The sequence below is a fragment of the Mustela nigripes genome, chromosome 13 (assembly GCF_022355385.1).
Source record: "Mustela nigripes isolate SB6536 chromosome 13, MUSNIG.SB6536, whole genome shotgun sequence".
NCBI lineage: Eukaryota > Metazoa > Chordata > Mammalia > Carnivora > Mustelidae > Mustela > Mustela nigripes.
In genome coordinates, this window is record NC_081569.1 from 120,299,052 (window position 1) to 120,323,127 (window position 24,076).

Here is a 24,076-nt window from a genome sequence, read left to right on the forward strand (position 1 = left end):
TGGTCTACTGTCTATTCTAACTCAGGACCTTAACCACCTCAAACATTGAGTCTGGTCTGTAGGGTATTCAATTTCTCCTTTGCCAGGAGTCCCACTCTTCCACTTGCTACCACTCATGACATGTGAACTCGGGCCACAGAATGAGTATCCTAAGGAAGAAGTTTAATCCTTCTAATGCCTGAAAGTTAACTGGGTATCATGGCCCTGTATGCAATTTCTACTTTATTCCTTCTATGCCCAATTATATGCTTGTGGGCACCAATAATGAATCATCACCATGTTTCTATGAATATCAGCCCATTGATTTCTGACAGCATCCTTCCTTTAGATAACATTACTTTGGAGTATCTGGTTTATATACATCCTGACACCATGTACTATTCTTAGAAGGAGAGCCAAATAATGTCCATTTCCTGGTACTCAACATGGGCGGCAGTTCTTCCTTGGAATACTGCTTTTTCTGATTGCTTAAATCCAAGGGAGGGAGTGAGAACTTTAACAGATCTGAAGCAAAGAGTCCATCTCAGAGGAAAGGTAAAATATTAAGGGATTTCTGGACCTATTATCTTGGTTTCTACCTGAAGCAGTTTTACTGTAGAGACAGAGATGTTAGATAAAGCCAAAGATACATAGCATGATTGGAGAAGAAACAGTTCAGGTACTCTTTCAGAAGAATTTGATTCTTTCCATTCAGACATGTGTTCTTCTAAAGCCGTCCCCACACCATGGCTCCATTAGTATTGCTTAAACAACTCCTTGCCCACCAAAGAGAAGAAAACATGATTTTAACATATCTGCATTTTAATATTCAAATCTTTGTTCTAAAAAGGGAACAAAAGCAGTTTTCTCTAAGTAAACATATGCCCAATTATTTAATGAAATGAGCATATTTTTTCTGGTCTGTTAATTTCCGTGATGAGTCCTAAGGACTAACTCATATTGGGTTTGCCATATGCCATGAGAAATGTGTTATCAGCATACCTGGGTAACTAAAAGGATATGTGAACTCAGATAATATTAGATAACTCTGTGAATAAAACATGAGAAATTAAAGTAATAGTAAAAAATACATGCTATGTTTAAATCACAAGTGAATGAATTCAAAGAGGATTAAAATATTTTCACGGATTACTGGCAAACATTCTTTGTCTCTGTTTTTCTTTTTCTATTTTTTATTACTCTCACTGGTTTCAAATTTAAATTAATATTCATTTATTCCTGGAATAAAAAAATTATGAAGAAAGAAAATTAATGGATAACCCTAAATGTCACTGTAGTCAGTATTCCAGCATTTTTTTAAAGGAATAATTTCTTACTCCAAGGCAGATAACATGAAAAAAAAAAAAAATAAGGGAACAGCTTTTCATATGTATAGCTTAAAATAAAGTAGATTTAACGTATAGGTTACAATTACTCCATGGTCCGAGACACTTGATATGTTTAAGGTCACTGGTGAAAGATTCCTCAATTCAAAGAACACATTAGCTTCATTTATTCTCTTAATTTTTTAGAAAAATATGCATTGAATGTGTGTGTATATTTACCCCCAAAATAAAAAAAATTCAATATTCTCTTTTTAAAAAAATATTTTATTTATTTATTTGACAGAGATCACAAGCAGGCAGAGAGACAGGCAGAGAGGGAGAGGGAGAATCTCAAGCTCCCAGCTGAGCAGAGACCCTGATGTAGAGCTGGATCCCCAGTCCTGGGGTCATAACTGGAGCCGAAGGCAGAGGTTTTAACCCACTGAGCCACCCAGGTGCCCCAAATTCACTGTTCTTTTGATTAGTCATCAAAACCTTTGCTTCAGATGATTTTTTTGAAGAATATACTAACAAAGTATTCAAATATGGTAGAGGTTTTATAAATCATTCTCCTCTTTATAGTACCTGAACTATAATTATAGTTCCAGGAATGTGAATTTTTGTATGCAAGATTATATATCTACTTAGTATTAGATATAGGTCAACATTCAAATTATATGATTTGCAAACCAGTATGTCACTATATTACTTCACTTTTAATTTAGCAAGAACCACCAACAGGCAAATGATTTCCCATTTATACATGTAATACTGACAAAAATGTTTATTGAAAATTATACATGTTAGAAGCAAATAGACAGTTATAGGCATATAAAAAAGAACAACTTTCCTGTAAAGAAAACAACTTTCCTGTAAAGTCCTGGTAAACTTAAAATGTTTGTAAAGCACCAAAACTGTCTAATCAAAATGTTTTTTCCATATACATCAGCCTTCACATCTTGATTTCTGTTTATTTTTCAGTTCAATACACTTTTTCTCATCTCTTATATTATGTCCATGAAGTCAATTCTCTTCAACAAAAACTAGAGAATATGTTATAATCATGGACAACAAATAGCACCATAATGTTTTTAACGAAATGTTTTTTGAAGCACAATATACATACAAAAGAGTGCAGAAATCATAAGCACGTAGCCTGGTTAATTTTCACAAAGCAAACACAGTCATGTAAATAACAGCCTGATCAAGACGCTGTCATATTTTTACACCTGTAAACATATCCTATTTATATTTAACTTTGTACATTGAACTGCATTTCATGATCACATCAGAATGTTCTTGAAGAGGATTGACAAAGCCCTAAATTGTCTAAATAATCAAGCCTGCATTCAGCTTTTGATTACTAACAATATTATTCAAGAGCTTTCAGTTGAGCCTGAACAAAGGAAAGTGGATTAAAACCAGTTATGAACATGATTTTTTCACATTTCCACTTCCTCATTTAATAAATAACCATATTAAGCAGTCACAGTTCTATCAAATTCCCATCTAGAAATACTTATTTAGTGTCTGAACGTGGATGCTGTGCCAATAACTATAATTTTACAGTATACAATATACTTCTTGACCTTCTTATTAAAATTTCATAACTCTGCAGACCTAAACTAATCAAAATATTGGATATTATCTGAAAGTTATTAATTAGGTACTGATTACCTTTTCAGAAGACTCATCACTGAAATTTTTACTCTGTCTAGCATTTAATTAAATTTATTTCAGTAACTTCACTTTTCTCTGCCTTCTGAACTACCTTAAATTTGCTATTAATAAGCTGATGAAGTCCCTTCTCAGGCTAGAGAAAATTTCTTCCCCTGTACCACTCATCACTTGTATGCCTAAAACAGAAGTTTTGCAATATTAAGACGATCTCCATGATTCAGAAAGTAGTCATGGGTTATGACCATGTCATATAGGACATGGGAAACAGACATTACACACATACACCTCTAGAACATCCTGTTTACATGATAAGAATTACTTAGGGATACAGCAAGCTGATTGGTCTCCCAAAGAGGAAACTCCCTTTCATTACCACTATCGCTCTGTTGTAGTGCATTTATTTGCTTATCCATATATCACATAGGTGTCTGAATTATAGTAGAGGTTTAATTAAGGCTTACTGAATAAACACTCTAGTAAAAATCCATCTCCATAACATGCTGCTTTACAGAGAAAGCTGAGCCTTGCCTAAGTCCTCTCTCCCTTGATGATAACACCATATAAAAGTGTCAAATTACCCATGGCTTTCTTTCTTTTCTTTTTTTTTTTTTTTTAAAGATTTTATGTATTTATTTGACACACAGAGAGAGAGCATGTGCATACACAGAGGGAGCGGCAAGAGGCTCTCAGAGGGAGAGGGAGAAGCAGGCTCCCCCCTGAGAAAAGAGACAGGGGGCTTGGGACTTGACCCCAGGACCCTGAGATCATGACCTGAGCCAAAGGCAGACACTTAACTGAGTGAGCTACCCAGGTGCCCCATACCCATGGCTTTCTTGATCAACATGTTGAACAACACTGCCTAAACACAACGCAACTGTATTTCTTCCAAGCTTTTATTCTATTTTATTTTATTTTCCCATCACAAAACTTCAAAGATGAAACCTAGGTGGATTTGAAGTATCCAACATAAACTTCACTCTGAGAATGCCAGTTTATGTGCCTCCCAGACCTAGGACTTTGTAGGTATGGGGACATTTCCCTCTAGAACTCATGGCTTCCTTCAATTCAAAAACGGAAACTCTTTTCTGATAGGGTTCTTGTGCCTGTGAAGCATTGCGGATATCTACATCAATTTTAGTAGTTAATTCAATTAAGGGAAAAAAAAAAGAAAAAATAAAGAAAAAGAAAGAAAGGAAGAAAAATATTTAGACACAAGCACATATGCTTTTTGAAGGCAGGGATACTATCCTGCCTGTGTTCAACAAGTCTGTGTTTAACACGGTGCCTTCTTTTTCCAATAGACTTGTTCAGCTCTCAAGTTATCTGAAAGGAAACCCTTATCTGAATCAATCTTTCTTTCCGTGGACTTGATCTCAATTCTTATCTACTTTTTGCTAGCATGCCTATGTTTGTCTACTCCTTTTCACTAGATTTAAAGCTGTTCAGTGGTAGATATTTTAGCTGATTCGTGGTTCTCCGTGATGTTCCTCTCTAATCACCAGGTGTTCCCTCAATCAATGTTGAATTGCATTTACATTTTCACTGTTATACTTTTGTTTTCTAAGGTTTCATTTATTTGACAGAGAGGGAGACAGCGAGAGAGGGAATGCAAGCAGGGAGAGTGGGAGAAGGAGAAGCAGACTCCACCCTGAGTGGGGACCCCAAAGCTGGACTCAAGTCCAGGACTCCGGGAAGATGACCTGAGCCAAAGGCAGTTGCTTCAACACTGAGCCACCCAGGTGCCCTACCCTTATGCTTTCACTCAAGTCAGACGGGCTGGTACATAGTCCCCACTGAAAGTTTTGAATTTATAATAAGAATGACTCCAGAGGAAAGCAGAGTTGTAGAAAATAATATTTGCCTCGCAGGACCACTTGGATGACATGAAATATTTTAAATTATCAAATGGAACTAAATTTTGACACTGAAATGTTAAGACGCTATTAAGATTAGTGTTTTAATTTATCATGTTAAATAATTTGACTGGAGTTTTAAATGCTCCAGACTGAAAACTATGTATTGGCCTCAGTATTGCATTAGGGAACAGGCTAAAGAGCAGGATTAGAAGATCATCATACCTGACATACAAAATTCAAACCTCCACTCACAACGGTAAGCAATGCTAGTAGTTAATGCCAGGAATAAAACAGAGTGATCGTTATGGCATACAGCACCTGTCTCACATTTATATTCTTCCAGGGAAGACAAATGAATGACATAGAATAAAAACTAGCAGCAAGTCACTGTGAAAAGAGTCTATTATTACTATCAAGATAAAGGCAGGTCACTATCTAAAGCAGCATATCAAGTTATAAATTAAAATTGACATGACTTTGCATGGAATGCCCAGCAAATGTCCAGGAACTGTTGTGAATACATGAAAGATTGGGAACATCTAAGACAGTTGGAACTTAATCTCTTACACCATAATATTCAAGACTTTTTCTTCTTTACTATTTCTAAAGTGACTTTACAATTTTATCTTTTGTTGCCAAAAGGTATGTTTCTGCCTTGTTAGGGGAAAAAAAATGGTGTATTAAGCCCATTTGTTAAATGACTTTCCTTTTAAAACTTACAATATGCCTTTTTCAGAAATATTATGATAACAAATCATCATAAAATTAGAATTTGGGAGGTATCAAATCAGATATTAATTCTGTTGCTTTCTTGATAAAATAATTCTGCAGAGGCTGTAAAAAAAGCAAATTAAAGTTACAAAATATTTATAGTGCATAAAATGTTTTATATGTGCAGTATAAAACAGCACAGTGCACTGAAAAATATCACAATTCTTTCAAAACCTCTTTTCAATTCTAAATATTATGGGGATCTGCATTGCCTTCTTCCTCACATTCTGTTACTATTTCATAAAAGAGATATATTTAAAGAAAGAAATCTAGGACTTTAAATGAGAACTTTAAACTACAACGTTTTCCACATATCACAAAAAAATGTAATTGGAAAGGAATACATTGATTTACCATGTAACATTTTGGGGGACTTACTTGTCTGAAGTCTTGTCTTGTGTTGGTAAGCCAAATGTCTTCAAGTCATTACCCATTGCCTCCAGACCTATAAAAGGAGTTAGATCCTAGTTTGATAGAAAGCAGGATCTCAAAGTCTAATTTTAGAGAAGAAAGCTTAACAACCAAACAACTGCAAACTTTTGCTAATTTATGTTGTCAAAAATATAGAGAAAATATATGGGAATATATACTGAGAATACCAGACCAGAAGTACAGGATCACTTCCAATCAGGCTGAATATATCAGTGACAATGTACTTACCAGAGATGGGTTTTTGTTCTAGCTCAAACAACTGGTATTGGTTCTAATATGGTTACTTGCTCAATTACTGAGTTTTGATCTCAAAGGTATCCTATGCTAAATAAAATGAGCAGGAAGTTGTTTTAGGATACTAGGGAAACAGGATGGTTGGAGAGTATTTAGCATTGTTTGCTATTCGCATAACTACCACAACCTCTTATCAGTCTACTGACATTACCTGATACTGACCTGACACCAGCAACATCCATTTTGACGTTTATCTTTAATTGATCTTTTGTTACTTTTGAGTTCTTTTTTTTTTTTTAAACATTTTCACTATAATGTTGAGGCTGAAATGAGTTGAACAATATATACAAGAGGTAAAGAAAACAAAGGCAATTTTCAAGAAGTCTGGCTGTGAATGAAGTTGTGAACAATGGGTAGCAGGGAGCTATATGTCTGTGTTCCATACAAATCAAATTCTGCATATTAAAATATAGATAAGAAATAGCATTTGACATTTGGAATATAATCAATAATTTTAGATTAAACAAATGAATAAATTTAACAGAAGTAGTATTTCACGGGTCATATAGAACCCATAATTGCTAAACATAATCTGACTCCTTCATATTAGGCTTAGATAACAGATTTGGGAATTTTTTTTCTAATCTCCTAGTATCCACTCTAATCCTGGGGGTTGGTTAATTTTATACAAGGAGCTCAATTATATTAGCATAAGAATCTATCTGGGAAGTTATCGCTATAAAGACAAAAAATAGATTCCTATCTGGAAAATTCCTCTAATTCTTTTTTTTTCTACATTTTTTTAAAAGATTTTATTTATTTATTTGACAGAGATCACGAGTAGGCAGAGAGGCAGGCAGAGAGAGAGGAGGAAGCAGGCTCCCTGCTGACCAGAGAGCCTGATGTGGGGCTTAATCCCAGGACCCTGAGATCACAACCCAAGCCGAAGGCAGCGACTTAACCCGCTGAGCCACCCAGGCACCCCAAAAATTCCTCTAATTCTTAAAATTAGGTACCTCTTCTTTGATTAAAAAAAATGAAGATGGTCCTTTAAATAAACAAAGAAAAGAGTTATTTCATTGTAACAAAGCAAAAAGTCATGAAGTCTTTTCCAATTCATGGTGAAATGTGAGAATATATGAAATATAATTCCTTCCCCATCCATGAATTACATTTATTTGAGTTCATTATGAATTTCTTAATATAGGTTAAAAACCTAAGACAAAACTTCACAAGTCAATAACCTGACAACAATACTTCACTGCTGGATATTTTAAATTTATACCATTTGGGGCTGGAATTAGTTGCAATAGTTAAAATTCAATTTGTAATAGTTAGGCATCAATTTGTTTTCAAAAGCTAAGATGCAAAGTCAAGAGGCTTGGAAGTGGGAATGAATTCATAATGAATAATTATATTCCCATCTGGAAATGGCATAAATAAAAATGAATAAATCAAATGGCCTTTCTTATTTGCATATTTAAAGACTAACAAGAAACAGACTGTTTTAAATTACTTCCATTTTAATAAATTGTATAACCTGAGAAGTTTGCATTTCAGAGCCCTCCATTTTATAAGATCACACCATGAGACTTATTCAGACACTGTTACTTCCTTTTTTTTTTTTTAAAGATTTTATTTATTTATTTGATAGAGATGACAAGTAGGCAGAGAGGCAGGCAGAGAGACAGGAGGAAGCAGGCTCTCCACGGAGCAGAGAGCCCGATGCGGGGCTCGAACCCAGGACCCTGGGATCCTGACCTGAGCCGAAGGCAGAGGCTTTAACTCACTGAGCCACCCAGGCGCCCCATGAGTTACTTACTTTTGAGTAAAGAAACAATTTAGGAACTCAGTTATAGGTCAAATGAGCACTAGTAGTACCTTTAAGTATATACTTGTAAATCGCTATGTTCACATATCTTTCAAATAACCACTTCACCTTATTTGATTGGTGCACATGAAAAATGCTCCCAATAATCATTTGCATGGACAATTGGTTTTTATGCCAAAACTCTTTCTGAGAAAGGGGACTATGACATTTATACTGTTGTGAAGTTATCAGATTGAGCAGAAATAACCATTTTTAATGTGTATATGATGCTGAAACAACTGTGTCTAAAAACTAAACCAGTTCAGACTTTGAAAATATGAGGGCAAAATAATGAGTTCTACTAAATTTATTGGTGATAGTTCTTGGAAGCTGACCTAACTAGTGAGTCTACATAGTCAATATAGCCATTCTGATAGCTTTGCATGCAAAAAAAAAAAAAAATATATATATATATATATATATATATATATATATATATATATGCCACAATTTAAAACAATATATAAAGAAATATAAAGATGATTGAGATGTTGCAAAACACACAAAAATTTGTACTTTTTTTTTTTTTAAGAATCATTTATTTATTTATTTGAGAGAGAGGGAGGAGTGCAAGAACAGGGAGGAGCAGAGGGAGATGGAGAAGCCCAGTCAGCTCTGAGCTTGGAGCCCAAGCTGGGCTTGATCTCAGGATCCTGAGGTCATGACCTGAACTGAAACTGAGAGTCAGACCCTTAACCAACAGAGCCACGCAGATGCCCTCCAAAAATCTACTTTTTTTTTTAAAGATTTTATTCATTTATTTGACAGAGAGAAATCACAAGTAATCAGAGAGGCAGGCAGAGAGAGGAGGAAGCAGACTCCCCGCGGAGCAGAGAGCCCGATGCTGGGCTCTATCCCAGGACCCTGGGATCATGACCTGAGCCGAAGGCAGAGGCTTTAACCCACTGAGCCACCCAGGTGCCCCCAAAAATCTACTTTTAAAGGAGCTTGCATTCACCAAATAAAAACTGTGAAATTTCTTACAAGCCTCCAAGCTAGATGCATGTTGAAAATATCTTATGGAGGGGTGCCTGGGATCGAACCCCACATCAGGCTCTCTGCTCAGCAGGGAGCCCGTTTCCCCCTCTCCCTCTCTGCTTGCCTCTCTGCCTACTTGTGATTTCTCTCTCTCTCTCTCTCTTTTAAATAAAGAAATAAAAATCCTTTAAAAAAAAAAAGAAAATATTTTATGGAAAATGTCAGAAATTAGAAGTTCAACATTCTGACTAGAGATACTCTATTTTCTCAAATTGTGTTGGAATTACTACAAAAATAGAAGAGATGCTCAAGGATGAAACAGAGGAGAAAGAAACCTATAAACGCCACAGAAAAATAGATGGACCATGAATCATGAGGCATTTCTCTAAGAATGAATTGGCTGTAAGATTAGTTTATGGAGAAGCCATAGTGAAGAAACCATTACCAAAGCAGACACACCAGTGGGTTTCTTCAGAGGTAAGAGTTTTTCTGTCCATTGGGAAAACTTTTAAACTCAGAGGGAAGAAGCACAGGAAGCATGATTGAGCCACGGGGAACCATCAAAACAATGAAAGACTTTCTGTGGAAGGGTGGGTGGATCTCCCTGAATAAGTCTTAGATATCTATAAAAGGCAGGAAGTAAAACAACAATAGCAACAACAAAAAATACAAGCTAACTAAATAAAATGTTAGCCTGGAGTGAAAGAGATACTTGGATTGCTTGTTGCTCCTATCCATGAAACCCAAAGGACATTCCAACTCTTACTGCACTAGGATGCTTGCCTGCCATGTTGATTAGTAAGTGTACCTTAGTGGGAGATGCATCCCCAACTCCAGATCCACGACCTTTCTTTATTCTACTAAAGTTAGAAAACTCCAGCCATCAAAGAACTCAAAAGGTACTTTGGACTGCCACAATATTAAAAACCAAAACAAAACAAAACTGGTATTTAAAGTTTTTGCTCATGTAGCCTTACAAGAATCTTAAAGATCTCAGGATCTCCTCATACTTAAAAAAAAAAAAAAAAAAAAAAAAAAAAGTTTTTATTTAAATTCCAGTTAGTTATTCATTTCAGGTGCAAAACACTTCCATAGAGCACCCAGTGCTCACCAGAATAAGTGCATTCCTTAATCCCCATCACCTATATCACCCATCCCCTACCCATCTCCCCTCTGGTAACCTTCAGTGTGTTTTTTTTCTTTTTTTTTTTTTTTTAATTATGTTAAGTTGGCCACTGTATAGTACATAATTGGTCCTTGATGCAGTGCTCAATGATTCATTAGTTAAGTAGAACTCCCAGTGCTCATCACAACACGTGCCTCCTCAATACCTGTCTCCCAGCTACTCTACCTCCCCTCATCCCCTCTGAAATCTCCAGATTGTTTTTTGGGGGTCCATAGTGGTTTATGTCTCCCTTTCATTTTAAATAAACACCTAAAATAGTTGTTGCATAAATTACAAAGATCATCTTTTCAGATATACATTTGACATTTTCAAATAAAATAATTATATCATTATTTTATTTTTTGAATACATATAAATCATGTGTCAATCATTTAAAAATACATTAAGTTTTTAAAAAAAGATTAAGGGGGTAGAAGAAGAATCAATGAAACAAGATGGAATTGGGAGGGAGACAAACCATAAGTGACTCTTAATCTCACAAAACAAACTGAGGGTTGCTGGGGGGAGGAGGTTTGGGAGAAGGGGGTGGGATTATGGACATTGGGGAGGGTGTGTGCTTTGGTGAGTGCTGTGAAGTGTGTAAACCTGGTGATTCACAGACCTGTACCCCTGGGGATAAAAATATATGTTTATAAAAAATAAAAAAAATGAAAAAAAAAGATTTTATTTATTTATTTGAGAGAGAGACATTGAGAGGGGAAAAGGTCAGAGACAGAAGTGGACTCCCCAGAGAGATGGAAGCTCGATGCAGGACTGGATCCTGGGACTCCAGGATCATGACCTGAGCTGAAGGCAGTGACTTAACCAATTGAGCCACCCAGGTGCCCAGAAGTTTTTGTTTATTATTAGAATGTTAGTTTATCTTCTTGACAATGTATTTCCATTCTACTTTCCCTGAACAGTTTTATACAGTGTGATATATTATCATGCTTATTCTTTTGATAACTCTATCATGTCTCTGTAACAATAACAGCATGTGTGTGTGTGTACAAATACACACATATGTCTATAGTGAAAATTGTTCATTTTTATTACTCCTAACAATAAGGCTAATTTTTTGTTGTTGTTGTTTTAAATCTTTTGGATTGAGTTATCTTTTAATATCTGTAGCACTTAATTGGGAAAAAAAAAAAAAACCAGTAAGTATATTACAACTTGTGATAAAATAATTTGAAATATAACAAGCAAATTTAAAATTCTCCTTTTGGGGGCGGCTGGGTGGCTCAAAGAGGGTTAAAGCCTCTGCCTTCGGCTCAGGTCATGATCCCAGGGTCCTGGGATGGAGCCCCACAGCAGGCTCTCTGCTCAGCGGGGGAGCCTGCTTCCCTCTCTCTCTCTCCCTGCCTCTCTGCCTACTTGTGATCTCTGTCTGTCAAATAAATAAATAAAATCTTTATAAAATTCTCCTTTTGTTTGGCATAGAGACTTTCATATCCTTGGACAATTTACCATAGTAAATTACAAGATGGCGGTGGATATATCTTTCTCCTTTAAAGGGAAGAAAGGACTTTTAAAAGGAAAGAGGTGTAGATGCCCCTTTTAGACAAACAGACTTGAACAAAGGAATGTAGAAAGGAGGCAGGGCAACCCCTGACTGAATAGAGAGAGACCTGCCCGTCAGAGAACCCACCTCAAAATTTGCATAGGTCCTAACCAACTAGTGGACTACTTACAAGTAAACACATTTACCAAAAAGGGGGAAATTCCCTAAGGAACCCTACCTCTTCAGCTTCCCTCTTTAAAAAACAGCCCACTCCCACTACCTAGTTGCACAAGCCCCTCCTCAGTTGTCCTGCCCACCACTCCCTTGTGGTGTACGCCACACCCACTTCCTCATGGCAGATAGTCCCTGCCTTGCTGTGTACTCAATAAACTTCTATCTTTTTTGTTCTGCCATAGGAGGGACAGGATAATGCCAGCACTTGGAGCAAGCCCATTCTCAATCAGATCAATTTTGGAAAAGCATGTATGCCAGTTAATCAGAACATGTTTTCCACAATTGTATCCCTCATGGAATGTTCCTATGCATTCACAGTGCAAGGAGAGGAAATTTTGAGGACCACTAGTTTAATAAAAATTATTATAGGCATTTTTAAAAAGATTTTATTTATTTATTTGTCAGAGAGAGAATGAGAACAGGCAGAGGGAGTAGCAGGCAGAGGGAGAAGCAGGCTCTCTGCTGAGCAAGAAACCCCCCCCATGCAGGACCTCCCCCGAGGGCCCTGGGATCATGACCTGAGCCAAGGGCAGACACTTAACTGACTAAGCCTCCCAGGCATTCCTAGGCATTCTTTTATAACCAATCTGGCCATATATATACACACACACACATGCACACACCTGCATGCACACACAGGATTTGTTGTATGTGTACATATATATGTGTATATATATACACATATATATTAATACACACACATGTGTCTGTATACCCAAGAGTTTATGTGTCATGTATCAACCTAGAGGAATTCTTAGAAATTCATGTCAAGAATTCTAGGAACAAAAAAAAAAAAAAAAAAAAAAAAAAAAATTCTAGCAACATTATATTCAAGAATGAAAGCTTTTAAGTAAAGGGTTGAGTAGTTACATTTATATAGAATACCTTGCACTTGTTACAAACAGGAAAACCTACCTATTTAATAAAATAATTATAAAGTTAACCTTAATGGAGCAATCATTAGTTAACTAGAAATACACAATGTATAGTACCACATGTAATCTTCAAAACAGCTGAATGAGAAAGTTGCTAAAGAATCTTCATTTATAATTTTTTTTAAATTTATAATGTTATCACTTCCTCTAGCTCAAATAGTTTGTTAAATAAAGAAGTCAGAAGTTGAAACCAACATTCTGACTCTGGAGCTAGACACAGAGAGCCATTCACTAGACTTTAGTGACATTGAAAGATACAGCTGATAACTAATAAGGAGGAAAAAAATGAACTAACAAAACAATTAATATAGTATGAATTCACTCTCATAAAACAAAATTAAGAGTGGCAGGTATATGCCTACCAATTATGGTTAATATGATAAGGAACTAAATGTTAAATTTCCTTTACTTTTATAAATAGCTACATGTGGCTTGTGACTACCGTGCTACAGAATACAGATATAAAGAGTCATAACCACTCAATTTTATGTAATAAATCAATTAAAGTTTTGTTCAGAAAAAATCATGACCTGGAATGCCTATGTTACTAAGTAGGAAAGAGTGAGAGTAAATGAATCAAGTACTATATTTAACTCAGTGTGTGTGTGGGGGGGGAGCAATAGCATTAGTTTATGGAAAATATTTGTCAAAAAAGCAAAAGTTGATAAAATGGAAAATCCAATAATACTAGAATGAAAAAGTAAACCTAAGAACCATATATCTGATTTAAGAGAAAAGCTGTTAAAGGAAAAAGGAACTAGGAAATCTACCCATGAAAAACAGAAAAACCACCAAAAATTACTAATAAGAACAAAATAATATTAATGCAGGATATTATCAAGAGCTATAAGAGTATTCTATCTAACTCTGGGAAAATACATTAGGAATATAGATGAAATAATTTATTCCCTATGAAAATACAAATTATTATTTTTGACACATAGACATTCAACAAATCCAAATATATCATAGATTATAGGAGAGACCAAGAAATTGTCAAAAAACTTTGCCCCTTCTCTTACTCTCTTCCATGCTTATATAAAAGAAATAGGCTCAGATTTCACAGATAATTTAAAGTATCAATTAAACAGAAATTCACTGTTAAACAATTTAAGAAAATAGTAAAATCTTCTAAGTGCATTTTATAAAAATATTCTATGTAATAATTTAGGAGATAAATTGATCATTTAAATAAAATCACCCTAATTCTCTATTTGTTTTACCAATATCATGACAGTTACTACTCAAATTGTTTATATTATACATAGGAATTTGATTACATCTTCATATTTCTCTAATGTAGAGATCCTTTTAGTTGACTTTTTTTTTTTTTTGGTCTTAAATGATATCAATTTTAAAAAAATATTTATTCCTCTTGGAAACTGTGGTGAAAATTGTCAAGCCTGCAGAAGAAATAAAATTATATCATATTTCAGTGGAACAGGAAATAACCAGTTCATACTGGAAAGCAGTGCGTAAGCAAAGGCTCCACTGCTTTGACACTACGCAAGAGTCTTTATATCACATTAAACCTCAGCCCCTTGCAGGGTTCTGGGTCTATGGAGCATTCCTTTTATATAATTGGAGAAGCAACGTAGTGTATCACGTGTGTCAGTGAAGTGTTACAAGTAGCAATAGAACCTATTGCTTGGTTAAATTAAGAGAAGAGAATATAGTTGGTTGTGTAGCTTTCTGGAAAATTTTGTGGTTAGCAGGCTAGTTTTGCAATCAGCTTGGTTAGCAGGTTTGAAATATTTGTATTTTTTTATAATCACAGAGAAATACTATATTTGAAATATTTTTACAGATAGTAATGTCAGCTAAAATGACATATCCCACAGTAATAGTGATAAGATCCTATCCTTTCAAATTCTTATTTTAAAAAGAATATCTTGCATTTCTCCATGAAGTAAATAGGACTTACAGAAATAGAAAACAGATATTTTACAGAAGAATACTTTATTCCTATTTATAATACGCTATTGAGGAAAAACCTATAGATTTTATAAAATGCACTTCTAAAATGTATTGAAATTATATATGTATATGTATAAATATTTCATTTGTACTGTGTATTTATATTTTATTACTTTTTTAAGATATGGAGAAGTTTAAGGTACCAGTACACTTATTTACATCAAATAAATTTTTGAATACCCATATTATTATTTAATGAACCTCTAAGATTGCTGGATCAATCACTTAGACCATCCTTTAACAGATACCACATTGGTTAAGATTTGTTTCTGTGGAGCACCTCAGTGGCTCAGTCAGCTAAGCATCTGACCCTTGATTTAGGCTCAGGTCCTTGGATCTAGCCCCGCTTTGGGCTCTGTGATGGGTGGGGAGTCTGCTGGGCGATTCTCTCACTCCTTCTCCTGCTGCCCCTCCTTCTGCTCCCACATACTCACATGCTTTCTCTATAAAAATTGAATAAATAAATCTTTAAAAAAAGAGAGTGGTTTCTGGTTTTATATTTCCTGGGTTGATATTGACTCCTTCCTTTACTAGTCATATAAATTTAATCAAGTTGCTTATTCTCATAACTCCACAGTTTATCTATTAAATTGATACAATAATATACCACCTTATTTGTTATAAGGATTTAAAATGAAATATATATATATTTTTTTAAATGTATATATATATATATATATATATATATATATATATATACATATATAACACTTAAAAAGATGTTTGGCATAGACTAAGCTCTCAAAATTAATCCATTAGCCTTACATCTATTTTCATAAGTTACAGGTGAGCTCTTATACTATCAATGTAGGTAGCCAGGGTTATGCTTTTCATTTGTAACAGCTTGAACCTTATTTCTGTTGAATCTTTTTGGTATTTGAAATAAATTTGAATTCAAATTTGTAGAGGTTAATTTTCATGAGAAATCAAAGCGTACACCTTTGATTCAAAGAGAACGAGGTAAGTTAGGTGGAGCAGATAGCAGTGACTTACTGCTTAGCCCTTAAGAATCCTAAGGTAAGGGAAGTACAGCAATTCATTAAGTAATAATAGGGATGTCTGGGTGGCTCAGTTGGTTAAGCTCAGCCTTTGGCTCAGGTCATGATCCCCAGGTCCTGGAACTGAGGACCACATTGGGCTCCTTGCTCAGCAGGGAGCCTACTTCTCTCTCTGCCTGCCTCTCCCCCTGCTATGCTCTCTCTCTCTCTCCGACAAATAAATAAAATCTTTAAAAAAAAAGTAATAATAAAAAGAACTTCACAGCAAGGAGACAATGATTCAGTAGGTTCCCCTTTGATGAAAAATAGTATCCTCAAAATTCACATGTATGCAAGCACACGTGTATACTCATGCTTACATGTCAAGACTGCATTGCAAACATTGGCTTTCACAAGCTAAATTTGATTGACCCAACAGTAGTGGCATGTTCAATGGGGTTAAGGACTGCAAATCCATTTGTTGAAACCCCAACCCCAAATAAGATGGGATTAAGGGATGGGTCTTTGGGAGATAATTAAATCATTGGGAGTGGAGCCCTAAAATGGAATCAGGATCCTTAGAAGGGAAAAACCTTAGCCCTCTTTCTCTCTACTCTGCAATGGTATAACAAGAAGACAGGTGTCTAGATACCAGGAATAGTTCCTCCACCAAAACTCAACCATGCTGGCCCCCTGATCTTGGACATTCAGCCTTCAGAAATGTGAGAAAATACATTTTTGTTATTTGATCTACTCAGCCTATGATACTTTCTTATAATAGCCCAAGCGAACTAAGATAAGGTGGCAGAGTTTTTTGTTTGTTTGTTTGTTTTGTTTTGGATTTTGGCCAGAATAAGAAGAAAAGAAATAATAAGCAAGAAAACATGAATAAAGGTAGAAGCATAAATTAGCCTAAACATTTAGCCAGATAATTATAGAATTCTAAGAAGGAACTGATAGGAGAAGGAATTTGTGCAATCAAAACCATAGGTATGGGGCGCCTGGCTCAGTCGTTAAGCCTCTGCCTTTGGCTCAGGTCATGATTCCAGGGTCCTGGGATCCAGCCCCACATTGGGCTCCCTGCTCAGCAGGAAGCCTGCTTCTCCCTCTCCTATTCCCCCTCCTTGTGTTTCCTCTCTTGCTGCGTCTCTCTCTGTCAAATAAATAAATAAAATCTTAAACAAAAACAAACAAAAAACCCCACATAGGTGTACTTCCTTGACATATTGATTTTTTAGCTTACTTTTATTCATGAAAGTTCAGTTGACTGAGGAAAAATGAATTATATTTGCTCTTATAACATGTCCATCTGTGTATAAATGTATTTATCTGCTCATCCTGAACCAAACTAATTTTTCACTTGCAAGGAGCTCCTGACATTAAATATAGGAGAGCTTGGGTGCCAAAGATTTACTTGATAATTAATTTTTACTTGGTCTATCATTCAGGGCCCAAGTACTACCTGTATTTTTGCTTGACTTTGATTTGGTTTGTCCCAAAGTGCAGTTTTTTTTGCCACATGGAGTAACGTCTCTAGAGCCTTTCATTCAAAATGGATAGAGGAACAAGTGGAACCCATCATTCTCCACAGGCATGAAGGATTGGAATGCTCGAGGAGTTCTCTGTAACTTTGCTTTAAAAAAGTTGTTCAGATGCTCACTGTGATCTACTGTTGTAATCACAGACAATATCCAAAAACATTGCATTGATTGTCTTCTGAACTTCTAGAAAGGAGAAAAATATACATGTACCTGCATACATGCCTGCACACACACAAACACACACATTCTATTGGGATTAAATTTACTCTTTGCCAATACTTTCCAATAGTACCTCACAAACACACATTCTATTGGGATTAAATTTACTCTTTGCTAATACTTTCCAATAGTACCTCACAAAAATGTAGGCATTTAATAGACAATTATAAAGTGTTTAACATGCAAAACACCAAGGGAGGCAAACACCATGACTCTGCAAACCCACCTTTCTCGTTCTCGAATGATTATGACTCTAAAAAATCCTATTGCCATTTTTTATTTGACAAAATAAAAGAACATGAGGAAGAAATCTTCCACTTCCACCACAGAGGCAATAAAATATAAAATAATCAATGGATTTGCCCCAGAGCTGAAAATATGAATCACCTGGCCCACTATCATTTTTCCCATTACAGAACACAAAATAATTTTCTTGGTTAAAGGCAGTTGTTTCCCTATCACCTGCTCAAATCAATATCAACTGTATCGTTGAGACTCCTCTGGCTAAAATTATATATCAAAGAGGCTTAAAGCAAGGGAGAATCATTTTTATTGTGTTTCTTTGACTTCTCTACTCTCTTTTACTTTATAAATAACAGCCAAGACATTGGGATTTTCTTCAAAGCTTCAGCACTGAGACACTTGTTAAGTGAAGTTTATGAACTCATATTATTCTTCAAAAATATTGGCTTTTAAAATAAGATCAACATTTCAGCACAATTCAGTCACCCATTCTGAGATGAAAATCAAGACAAAAATATAAAAATTTAAGTGAATTTTTCTTGGTTAGTGATCTAAAATTTTAGGAAAGTTGTCAAGATGTTATTTCTGGTTAATTTACTTGAAAATTATTTGATCAATAATAACTATGAGGTCTATGGAAATATATTTAGATTTCTGATTTATAAATATTTTTAAATGCAAAAGTGATCACTTTCAAAAATAAGTATTTTTCATTTTTTAAAAAATTTTAAATTCGTAGAGTGACACTAAGTACTGTTATATCATTCCCTCAGGACTACAAAAGAAGAGAGCAAAAAACTAAAAGACAAACACAGATTTTAATCTAATACTCACAGTAGGGACCACTAAGAACTTGTGTAGTTGATACTGATGACATCAAATAAATAGGGAATAAAGAAATCTTACTGACTAGTTTGCAAAACTCTTTTTCCAGGATTTTTAAATTCAGGAACATTGTCAGAGACATGCATGTAGCCATTTTTTAATTTCATTTAATTTTTTATTTCCATTTATTTCTATGTTTTCACTAATTGATTAGTACTCCAATTTTATTATTTTTCTAATCACCAAGAAACAAATAATTTTTCTTGGAATTTAACTAAAGTATCTCACACAGGTAAAAAGAATGAAGACTTTGGCTCTTTTAATCCCATTTTGGGTATTATGGGATTCCATTTGCTAAATTTTTGTTTAGATTTTTGAAATATCCTTCATTAGAGAAATTGATCTATAGGTTTTTTTTTTTATGTCCTTGATAGGTTTTGATAGAAGACTCATTCTCACTTAATAAAAAAGGAACTAAGAATTATTTTATCATTCTTAAGTAGAAGATTTTGTATTTAAATATTTGGAAGACTTTGCTAGTGAAATCATCTAAATCTGGAGATTTTTCCAGGGTTTTTAAAATAATAGACTTAATGTTCTGAACAGAAAAGAAGTACTTTTGAGATTTGCCTATTTCTTTTTTCAGTTTTGGTAGGTTATGTTTTTCTAAAAATGTGGGCATCTAAATTGTCAAATTAAAATGCCTTACTTATTTTTATTTTCACAAATAATATTTTTAATTTGTCACCATTAAATGTCTGAATTTTAAACAGGCTCTTGGACTGGCATCCCAATCCATAAGCTCATTCAACTTTAACACTGATTTCATCCTCAGTAGCTTTTCCAGAACTACCACCTTCACCATGAAGCTCTTTGAGCTTTCTCAATTCAAACTTGGGATCCTTTAGCATTTTTACTTTTCTAACAAAGACATCACAGAGTGAGTAAATAGACTGAGTCTTTTCTATGTCTTTTCTGATGGCCTCTGGAATAAATTTACTGACCACTTCTTTTATTTGTCTGCACCTCTTGGGTCATGATTTCCATCATCTTTTTCCAAATTTGGTGGACCTGCTTTTGCTGAGCCCAAGAGGACTTCTGAATTTGATTGTTGCATTTTCTTTGTAAAACCAACACAAATGAGGTGAAGCCAATAACCTTCAGCAGTTTTGATATCAACATAAACTTCAGTCATGGTCTGTCATTTCTTGACCATGGAACAAACCCACTTTGTCACAGGGAAGATCCGTGCCATGGATATTGGGCAGTTTTTGCCCTGAGCATCCTTGGTAATTAGCTTGATTTTTATAAACACAACATTATACTGCAGATTACCAAGGCTTTTATCAATGAAAGAATATTCCAAACATAATATGCAATAAAATGAGTTGATACACGTAAAGTTCTCAAAATAAGCCTGACACCTATTCTTTATATACTTTTGGTATCATTATTATATTCTTATTTCCGTTTTCATCCAAGCAGTTGTGAAAATTACAATTTACATCCATTTCCAATATTGTGGCCACTCTCAACATGTGGTTTTCAAACTTTTGTGTGTGTATGAATCATCAAGGGTGATTTCTAAATATTTTAAGTCAATATCTCACCTTTAAAAAATTTTAATGGTTTTATTTAATCATTCTGGTTAGAATTCAAAAATTACATTTCCAGTAATTACTCCAATTGTTTTGGTGGCTTACAGAGTACTTTTTAAAATCCCTGCTGACAAGATTCTGTCTTTGACCAAACTGTAGTCAGATTTTTCTTGACTATGCCTCCATCTTGGCCTATAAAGGCTTGAGCAAACACTATTATAGTTCCTAACATTTCCAGGCAGTATCCATAGGATGTCTCTAGTCCCTCTTAAAGTGCCTGCTTGAGAAAACTCAAGGCTGCCAAAAGAATTTACTGTCCATTGCAGCCAATGCCTGAAGACAGGCCCCTGTTTCCCAGTCTCTGCGTGAAGGGAGAAGCTTACCTTTGGTAAGTGCCTGTTAGCAAACCCATATGGACCACCTCTACCCCCTTCTCTGTCTTCATGATTTTTCACTTCCCCGACTGTTTTAGCCCCAGACATTTCCCTTCCTACTTTCTATTTTCCTTTCAAAGGTCAGATCACCTCTGAACATCAGAATAGAGCTGAGCACTTTCCCCTATAGTCAGTAATTATTGAATACAATCTGTTCTCACTCCTTCAAATTAATGTCTGGCTGTGTTTATCTTTGACACTGCCCCACAATTAGTACTACTTTAATATAACTTTGAAATAAATCTTGTGATGCAAGACTCTTAAATTTTATCCAACTTTTCTTTTTTTTCTTTTTCTTTCTTTCTTTCTTTCTTTTTTCCTTTGGTCCTGCCACTAGGTACCTATGTGTTTTTTAAAACTCCCAGGTGGTTGCTGCTGAACAAAAAATTTAGACCCATAAATCTTCCTGTGGTCTTGCTTTTTTTAACCATTAATGTAAAGGTTTTAATTTTGAACTCTTATTTTTGTTCAGTTTATATATAAGCTTATCCTTATGCCAGGGCCCTGCTGCCTTGACTAGTATAAATTTATAGCAAGTTTTGAAATTGGAAAATGTTTAAGTGCTTAACCTCATTCTCTTGTCAAGTAGTTTTGGCTAGTCTGCATCCTTTGCCTCTCCCTGTAAACTTTAGAATCAGCTTGTCAATTTTCATAACCCACAAGGCTTATAGGGGTTGTGAAATTGACTTAATTAAATCTATAGACCAATTCCTGGTGTATCGCCATTTGAAACTTCTGATTCATGAATATGGAACATCTCTCCACTTATTTAGATCTTCTTTCTCACAGAAGCATTTTGAAATTTTCAGTACACAGTCTTGCTCTGCTTTTGTTAATGTTACTTTTGAGAATTTTAGTGATTTTTTTTTCATGTAATTGTGAATGGCATTGTTTTTCTAATTTCATTTGCAAAAGTTCACTCCTAGTATAGAAATAAAATTGATGTTTCTGTATGGATGTTAAATCCTGTGATCTTGATCCTGACCTTATTTGAAAGTGTTGCTACTTTTTGTAACTTATTTGGATTTTCTACATACAGAATTAGGTCATCTGCAAATAAAACAATCTTCTTTCTTTTCAACTTGGATACCTTTTTTTTCTTTTTTTAATCATTTTCTTTTTCTGTTTTTCTGTCTAATTCACTGCCTGTAACTTCAGTGCATGCAATGTTGAATAAAAGCGGTAAGAGCAGGCATCCTTGCCATTTTCCTAATATTAAGGGGGAAGCATTTGGTGTTTCACCAACTCAGTAAAGTTTTTACTTTAGTGGTGAAAGATCAAATGTTTTCCACCAAAATCATAAAAAAAAGTTATAGCTATAGTACTTATGTAGATACTCTTTATCCATTTTAGGAAGTTCTATTCTTAATCTGTTAGAAGTTATCATCAGTGAATATAAGATTTTTCAAAAGGTATTTGTGCATTTATTAATATGATCATGAGGTTTTGCTACTTTATTAATATGGTGCCGTACATTAATTAATTTACAGATATTACACCAACATTGCATTCTTGAGACGAACCTCATTTGGGCATGGCATACATATAATCATTTTCCTATGTGGCTGGATTTATTTGCTAATATTTTCTTGAGGATTTTTGCAACCGTATTCATGAAATCTATTGTCTAGTACTTTATTATTATTATTGTTGATGTCTTTTTTTCCACTCTTGCTTCACAAAATGAATTAGGAAGTGGTCTCTCGCCCTTTATTTCTGAAAGAAATTTTTCCATTTCTCTTGCTTCTTTCCTCTCCTGGAGGAGTTCACAAGGCATTGTTATTACTTGCTCCTTATCATGACTAATTATATTCACCAGGCAGCCATGGGAGGCTGGTCTTTACTTAGAAGATATTTAGTCATTAATTTAATTTCATTTGTCATACATCTATTCATATATTTTATTTTTGTTGTTCTTATTTTTGTTCAGATTTAGTAATTTTTATCTTTTTAGTATTTTTTCCATTTTAATCACATTATACGATTTGTTGGCAAAATATTGTTCATAATATTCTCTTGTGATTTTTTTAAAATTCTGTAAAATCAGTAGCACTAGCCTCCCTTTTATTTCTGTTTTGGCAATTTGTGTCTACTCTTATTTTCTTGCCAACTGTAAGTAAATATTTGACAAGTATGTTGATTTTTTTCAAATAAAATTTTGGGGATTCTCTTTTGTAGTACTTTTTCATATTTGAAATCATTTATTTCTTTTATCCTCTTTTAGGATGTATTTATTTGACAGAGAGAGAGAGAAAGGGAGAGAGAATGTGCACGCCTGTGCCTGAGAGTTGGGGGAGGGACAGGAGAGAGAGAATCTCAAGCAGACACCCCACTGAGCACAGAGACTAACTCTGCTGGATCCCATCACGCAAGAAAACATGACCTGAGCTGAAACCAAGAGTCTGATCAGCCACCCATGTGCCCTTATTTCTTTTCTAATTGTCTTTCTTTCTTTTTTCTTGTGTTATGTTTATTTTGCTCTTTTATTTTCTAGCTTTCTAAAATGAATTTATAAGTTATTTCTTTCAAATATTTCTTTTCAAATCCAGGCATTTCATTTATAAATTTTTTTTCTAAGCACTGTTTTAGATATGTGCCATGAATTTCTACATATTTTGTTTTCATTTTTGTTCAATTCAAAATGTTTTTGATTTATTCTTTAGTTCATTGGTTGCTTAGAAGTGTGCTGGTTAATTTCCAAATATTTTTGGATTTCTCATGTTTTTTCTTTTTTGATTTCTAATGTAATTCCATAATGATTAGAGAACACACCTTATAGGAATCCAATTATTCTACATTTCTTGAGAATTCTTATGGCCTAGCACATAAATCTTTCCAAAATGCTGTTGGACAGTGTGTCCTATGAATTGCTCTTTGGTCATCTTCATCACTAATGTCTTTTATAATCTTATGTCTCATGTCGTTAATATTCTTGCTGATTTTCACTCTAACTGAGCTAATTATTAGCAGGAGTAGGACACTGAAGTGTCCAAATATTTTTGTTGCATTTTCTATTTATCCTTTAAGTTATCTAAATCTGCTACATGTTATTTTTTGGATCTTTTGTTAGGTGCATGAGTGTTTATAATAATTATGTCTCCCAAGTGAGTTGACTTTTTTTTTAAGGTTTATTTATTTATTTATTTGACAGACAGAGACCACAAGTAGGTAGAGAGGCAGACAGAGAGAGAGGGAGAAGCAGGCTCCCCACTGAGCAGAGAGCCACCCACGTGTCCTGAGTTGATCTTTTATAATTAGAAAATGTCCATCTTGTATCTGAAAGCAATTTTTTTCCTATT

At 34.6% G+C, this 24,076-nt stretch overlaps 1 pseudogene; it reads right to left on the minus strand.

Moving 5' to 3' along the window:
- Positions 1 to 19,548: 19,548 nt before the first annotated feature.
- On the minus strand, positions 19,549 to 20,755 carry LOC131999452 (small ribosomal subunit protein eS1-like; annotated as a pseudogene).
- Positions 20,756 to 24,076: the final 3,321 nt, after the last annotated feature.